This window comes from Hylobates moloch, unplaced genomic scaffold (assembly GCF_009828535.3).
Source record: "Hylobates moloch isolate HMO894 unplaced genomic scaffold, HMol_V3 SCAFFOLD_20, whole genome shotgun sequence".
Taxonomy (NCBI): Eukaryota; Metazoa; Chordata; class Mammalia; order Primates; family Hylobatidae; genus Hylobates; species Hylobates moloch.
The window spans coordinates 37,843,472-37,850,962 of record NW_026652295.1 but is presented as its reverse complement, the minus strand read 5'-3'; positions in this window follow the sequence as shown (position 1 = coordinate 37,850,962).

Sequence of the window (7,491 nt, the reverse complement as noted above, 5' to 3'; positions counted from 1 at the left end):
AAAGCCAGGTAGAGTCTGCAAAGGCTACTTCTGTTTGCAGAGTGTTAATGAAGGTTGCTACTAAGATAGCACATAACACAGTGGTTCCCACCATACATACATATCAGCCCAGCCAGAGCTCCTGGCAGTACCAGCTAACACCCAGGGTCACCTGGGGCAGCTGGGCTCTTGGCCTCCATGGGCACCTGTGATTCCATTCCCTCCACCCATCTTGCAGGTGGTATCCCAAGGACCCAGGGAGTTCCATGTGGCCTCTCCCTGTGACCATCTTGGAACTGGGTCAGGGTCAGCCCTTTGGCCAAGGAAGGGGTAAAGGCTGTTACACCATCTCACTTGTGCCATCCATCCTGGCCCTGCGTGGACCAAGGCCAGACCCAGGAGCAGCACCAGAGAGTAAACAACAGGGCCCACGCCCGCTTCCCGAGGCCCCCATTGGCTTGCCCCTGGCTTTTCTGCGGTGTGGATGAGCCATAGAGTAAGGATTCAGCCGCTGGACTGAGACCAGCCGCCTGCTGGCTATATCAGCCCTGAGAGTCATCAGCAAATCTTTACAGAGTTTACCTGGTGGCTCTCTGAAGGTGTAGGGGGCTGGACAGAGGAAAATGGAGGGGAGGAAGAGACTGCTGAAGTGTGGAAGTGGCATGCTTTGTACTTAACACACTCCAGAAAGAGGACCTAGCATTCAAAACTTCCTCCTGGGAGGAAGGGGCAGGCCAGTGTGTTGGGTTAGGCACTGTGGTCCCAACTCGATCTCACCTCGGACCTCTCTGTCCTCATGCCTGGCCCCACTGGACTCTCCCACGAAGCCTTCACTGCCATGCCCACACCCCTCATGCTCAGAAATGCTCGCCCCAGAAGGAACCAACCTGGCCTGCTGGAGTGCCCAGAGGAAGGTTCATCTTGGCCAGTTCTTTGTCTGCTTCTCAACCAATGAAAAGAAGAGCTGAAACTCTGAAGTCTACAGCCAGGAGGTGGGAGGGGGAGTGGGGAGGGGACAAAAGAGAATAGGGCAGGGACAGGGGTGTTAAGAAGCCATGTTGGGAGCCACCTGGAGAGGTCTGGATGTGGGAAATACAAAAACAGAGTACTAGACCTCGGTTCAGAAACCACAGAACAGAATGGACAGTGAGGCCACAGAACAGAACAGACAGTGAGGCCACAGGCACGAGGGAGGGAAGGTAGGAGTGATGACAACACGATGGAGACAGCCCAAGAAAGCTGGTGCACTGTCTGCAGTAGGGAACTCATTGCTATTTTCCACCTCAGCCAGGCCACCCAAAGCCTGGAGGAGGAGAGAAAGGGGTGCCCTCAGAGCGTGACCCTTAAGGGTGCTGAGTTTGGAGCCAGCCTGCCTGTGTTGAAATCCTGGTTCCACAGCTTGCCAGCTCTGTGACCCTGGGCAAATCTTGCATCTGCAATTTATTTCCTCTGCAAAATGGAGATAAGAGCAGCTTTGATCTGCAGGGACTAAACGAGTGACTGTGCGCACAAAGGACTGAGAAGTGTCTATGTCAGCCTTGAGGAGGTGCCACGTGCGTGTCAGCTGTCATCATCGTTCCCAGCCAGGCTGAGTGGACAAGAACAGGAGGAAAGCAGATGCTCTGGGGGCTGGCAGCTATGAGGCAGGCAGCACCTTGGCTGACCCCCTCTCAGGGCTGGCCAGGCAGAAGGGCTGAGCAAGCGGTGACGCAGGATGGGGCCCTGCCCTTGGGGGGCTCCCAGGCTGATACTATTGCTCTGCCGGCCAGGATCAGGCAAGTGGACATGCATGACTCACAGGGAGCCTCGAGGCAGAGACTGGAAAGTGAGTGCCCAGTGTGCAAATGTAGGGCCTAGGGACTGCCCACCGCGGGTCCCACCATGCCCGAAGCAGGCAGACCTCTGGCCCTGGGGGGCCACCTCTCCCCGCCCTCTCTGACCGGTGAGGCAAGATCAGACTCAACACCACTGGGTTGTCCCCTCTAAAACAGCAGCATCTTTTATCCTTATCATCATTATTTATTATTGTTATTATTATTTATTGTTAGCATTTATTAAATGCTTATCATGTGCTAGGCACTGTTCTAAGCTCTTTACTTGTAGTAAGTGATTTACTCCTCCCTTCGACTCCATAAGAAAAGAACTATTATTTGTAATATGCTGTTTTATCACGGGGAAACGAGGTCCTCAGTGGATGTTAAGGCCAAAGGTAGCCACCCGTCCCTGTGGGTCGTCACAGGAGTTGCCGCTGGCCTTCTGCAAGGAATAAATTCCCCTGGCCTGAGAGGCAGGGACACTCTTCCTTTAAGCCCTGTGTGATCTCGACCAGCCACTCCCCTCTCTGTGCCTCAGTTTCCTCACCTGTAAAAGGGGGCTGGCATCAGGGAGTCTGTATCTTACTACTCCTACTCCCTCAGCCTTGGACTGGATTGTTCTAATAAGCATGTTTCAGAAGCGCAGTTTCCAACCCCACCCATCTCAGTCCTCCTGGGTCCATGTTAAGCATTTGGATCCAAGGAAGGAATTCTCTCTTTCTCTTGTCTCTGTATCTGTCTCTCTCTCTCAGATACATGCACACACACTCACAGGATCTGGAGGCAGAGGAGAGAAAATCTGCACAAAATTCCCCAGGCCCTGAGCCCCTCCCTCATGGCCTCACCAATGCTGAAGGCCTGGCTGGGGGAAGGGTGTCCATTCACTTGAGGAGCCAGACCAGACAAAGAAGGACTTGACTCCTTAGAAGCCAGAGAACCTTCACGTCAGTGACAACAGCTATGCTGAGACTCCCATCTCCAGTTCTCTCGGCCCTTACCTCACCCGGCCACACCCCTGGGCTCCAGGCCTGGAGTGTGCTGCCCTGAAGAGTGGGGAATGGTCCAGTTTAGTTTTTTTTTTTTTAATGTCTCCCCTTTTTTTTTTTTTTTAATGACTTAAACCTTTCAGTTCCCCTAAGGGCTTAGGATTCAGGACACAAAGGCCAGTGACTTTTCTGCTTTCTGCTTTGTCATGGTCCTCCTGAGGAAATAAGGACCTCAGTTAACATCTAACAAGTAACATCAGCCAGGTGGAAAAGTGCTCTGAGAGCCACCCTGGCCTGAGGAATTTGGAAGCCGGGAAGGGAGGAGGAAGGAGAAAGTGGCCAGATGTGGAAGAGACAGGTAGGGCAATGAGGGAGAGAGGGACGTCAGGGTAGATGCTAAGTGCTCCATGCAGGGAGGGAAGAGCATGTGCAAAGCTGCTAAAGGAAGAAAAGAAGAAGTCAGCATTGAGACAGAGCTGAGAGACGAGGAGGGCGAGATTGGCAAACCAGTTAAACTTTATATGAGGAGTCTGGTGTGAAGTCATGGAAGGAAGGGTTTTAAGCAAAAGAATGAGATAAGATTTGTATAAAGCTTACCTTGAATAAAGTGAAGTGGATTCAAGAAGCATTTGAGAAGCAGAAATATTGGGTCTTGTTGATGTATTGGGTATGGGAGAGGGAAAGGGAAGCTTCCCCCAGGTGCTCACAGCACCTCCTTCTCAGGGTTTGCCCAGATTCTGGCCAGGAGGCCACAGCCACTGCCAGGAGCCATCACAGCCCACTGCATGCCTGCAAAGACGGGCCATGGCAGGACAAGAACTCCTGGAATGGGATGAGACATGCACCCCCAACTGTCCACGGCTTCACTAGGGCCTTCATCCGTGGGCAGGATTCCCATCTGTTCTCTCCCCAGAAGCAGAGCTCAGTAGCCTCTGACAAAGGGGCTTCTCAGCCAATGATGTGGGAGTAGAGGCCCAGCAGGCTGGGGGCCAGTGAGGAGGAGGAGCTGCAGGGCACCCTGCGGCCAGAGAGCACCCCCTGGGTGAACAGGTGACCCACTCTGCCTTCCACGGGAATCACTGGGAAAGGTGAGGCTAGGAAGGATAGAGACGCTTCTTGCACACTTGAGTGGGGAGATGCATCTGCATTGGTATCAAGTCTAAGGTTACCCGGGCCCCTGGGCTACCTGCTCTGGGCACCCAGCACTAGCACCATTGTGCCCAGGGCAGCAAAGCCACGGGATGAATGTGCCCCACCTTCCTAGAGCAGCAATTTGGCTCAAAGAATGTGAGGAAAACATTATTTTCACATTAAACGGTATGATGAAGTGGAATGTAAGGTGCCTGTGTGGATTTTCAATAAACGGAAGACTTGCGATCCCACCGGTGCTCTGGATTGGCTGTTTCGAGCCAAGCCCACCCCCACACACGAGCCTTTAGGGGAATGTGGTCTGGCTCCTTCACGTGCCTCTCTGGTGGAAAAGGCTGAGGAAGATCACAGGCTTTGTTCACACCCGCAGTCCCCAGGATCTGCTGCTGCTGCTGGGAACAGCGGTGTGTGGAAGGGGCCCCCAGGCCACACAGGCGTCACCTCAAGGAGCAGCTCCCGGTCACCCACAGCACTGAGAGGTGGTGGAAGTGTTGGTAGTATCTCTCACTGGTGGAAGGTGACCTCTCCTGGAGCTGGTCTAGGCTCCCAGCAGGTGGCTCCTGTCACCTGTCCTGCCATGGCAGTGCAAGTCAGTTCTCTCTAGCTGGCAGCTCCCACTGAGGACGCAGCCAAGGCGAGTCCAGCTGGACTTTAGTCAGCCAGCAGTGGAGGGGAGACGGGAGGGAAGCCCCTCCCTGCACAGTTGACTTGGGCTCTGGGTTTGCTGGCAGTGACCAGTTCTGGCACCTTTGCCCCCTGGTCAATGAGTACCAGGGTGGCTCTGGGTGAGAACAGTGACCAAAGGGCTGGGTGGGGGTGGACAGGTAGTGGGAGGGGCAGTGAGAGACGCAGGAAGGGGCTGCAGCCCTTTGTGGTCTGACTGAGAGAAGGAGAAAGGAACAAAGAGCAAGCACAAGCCAGGGGGAGAAATGAGGGGCTTTCTGTGTCGTTATCTTTTCCTGGTGTGAGGAGAGACCCCACCAGGGGGACCCAGGCCGTCTGCTCTGCTCTAGTCAGTAGGCCCAATAGGACCTCTGCAGAGGTACCCGGTGGCCCGTGGCTGCAGTGGACCTGGTACAGAAGAAAGAGAGCTGTACCCACTCTTCAGGAAGCCCCGATAGAAGGGATAGAAAGAAGATACAGCCGCGTCCTCAGGGAGCCCTAGTCTGAGGGGAGACGCAGCCCCATCCTCAGGGAGCCCCATACTGAGGGGATACGCAGCTCTCTCCTCAGGGAGCCCTAGTCTGAGGGGAGTGGTCGCCTTAGGTCCCTGCAAGGGCCCTTGCCTCCCTCACCACCTGTGCTTCTGTGGTACAGAATTCATGTAAACTGAATTTGCTCTGAATTCATATAAACTGAGATGGGAAATCCCAGGAACTGAAACACTGTTAATCACCCTTTTTTATTGCCCTTCCCTGGGTGACTCAGCCGTAGGAAAATCACAGCTCCTGAAGTGAACCCAGAACGAAAACTGAAAGGGAGAGTGAGGAGTGAGAGTCAGCTACTGCCACAGCCTTGGCAGCCACTCAGCCTTGTCCCCAGAGGTCGCTGCTCTCAGCTGGTCACAGGCAGCTCCTGTACCGACAGAGGCAATGGGGTGGGTCTGGGCCAGGGGACCCCCAGTCCCCAGGGAGCCCCTGCAGCAGGGGTGGCCCTAGATCCACGCAGGGGCCAGTGCACAGCGGTGAAAGCCTGGGGTGATCTCAGGGCCGGTGATTTGCTGTCCAGGCCTCTGACTCCTGCCCTTCCTGACTCAACCACATCCGGTTTGGGCTCTCACAGGCTCCCACCTGGAACGCCCTCCCTTCCCTCCTGCGTGCCACACCCTGCTCTCTGGCAGCCCCTGATGTCCTCCTCAGAGCTGTCCTCACACCCTCTGTCTCAGCCCTTCTGGGTACTTGCTGTCACCTGACTGACTTGGGGTATGTGGGGTCTTTTGTCTTTTCTTCTCACTTGGACCCTGAAGCCTCAAGAACAGGTGCTTCCTGCAACAGAATGTGCTCAGCCCTTAGGAAAACCTGAATGAAGGAAGGAAGAAGGAAAACCAGAACCCAAACTTTCAGTTTTCTTGGCAGACCCAGAGACTGGGGGCCATGAAATGCTACGGGACAGCGACCTGGCTGCCTTTCCCTAGGAGTGTGAGAGGATGACACTTCTCCAAGCTAACGGGGGCTTAGAAATCACTTGAAAACAAGCTCTTTTGAGGGTAAGGGCCTGCCAAGGCCACCCTGCTTGCCAGCAGCAGAGCCAATGCTCGTGCCGGGGTCCGCTGCCTCACTCCCTTTGCCTGACCCTCCACCCTTGTACCTGGACCCTGGGCTCTGGGCCAGGCTAAAACCCAGAGCAAGACATAATGTTCTGTGCTACTCCAGTGGGGCGAGGCGGGCAAGGCAGCCATGGCAGTGGCTGACCTGCTCCACCCATGGTGGGCACATTTCATCACCATGAGGGCTGATAGTTTCTGTGGCCCAGGGAAAGCTGTGCTTTGCAAACACTGAGCTACCTGAATCCCCATCCTGGTTCTTATGCAAGCACTCGGAACGTTCCAGCGCCAGCCGGTGGTGAGAGCACAGCTGCCTGGGCACCCTTCTCCTGCCAAGGCAACTCAACTGCCAGGGTCGCTGTAGCCTGGGGTCCTGGCATGGGCAGCTCAGGACGGGTCCTGCCCAGTTTTTCCTACTGCCAATGGCAACAGTGTTTGGAGATAATCATAAAAATTATGATTCTAGGTTACTCTACCTGGCACTTCACAAATATTTTACCACCTAGCCCTCTTATGAACCCAGTGAGGTAGCTACTGTTACTATCCCCATCTTTCAGGACGAAGGCATTGGGGCCCGAGAGGGGCAGAGACCTGTCCAGCTGGCACAGCCAGAACTGTCGGAACTGCCCAGCTCCAGACCCTTGTTCTCCCTCACCGCACTGCCAGTGATCCAGCTGCTGCCACGCCCTCCACCCTTGAAAGTGCTCCCAAGGAGAAGGCCATGTGAACTTCGGGCACGAGAAACAAGCCCTCTGGATAAATTATAAAATGCTACAGGTGCTGGGGAAATGGGTGGTGCCAGGACCCTCTGCTTAGCCATAGAGACTGCATATTGAAACCCACTTAGGTCGGGCGTGGTGGCTCACACCTGTAATCCCAATACTTTGGGAGGCCGAGGTGGGTGGATCACTTGAGGTCAGGAGTTTGAGACTAGCCTGACCAATATGGTGAAACACCACCTCCACTAAAAGTACAAAAAGTAGTCAGACGTGGTGGCACGTGCCTATAGTCCCAGGTACTCAGGAGGCTGAGGCAGGAGAATCACTTGAACTCAGGAGGTAAAGTTGCAGTAAGCCAAAGCTGAGATCGCACCACTGCACTCTAGCCTGGGTGACAGACTGAGACTCCGTGTCAAAAAAAAAAAAAGAAGAAATAAAAAAAAAAGAAAAAGAAACCCACTTAGGATCTCCCCTTTGCCTGTTTCACCTGGTAGGGAAAGAATAGAGATGAGAACTAGCATTTGGTGTCAGAGAAGCATCCATTGGGTGCCAGCCCTGGGACAGGCACTTATAAGATGATG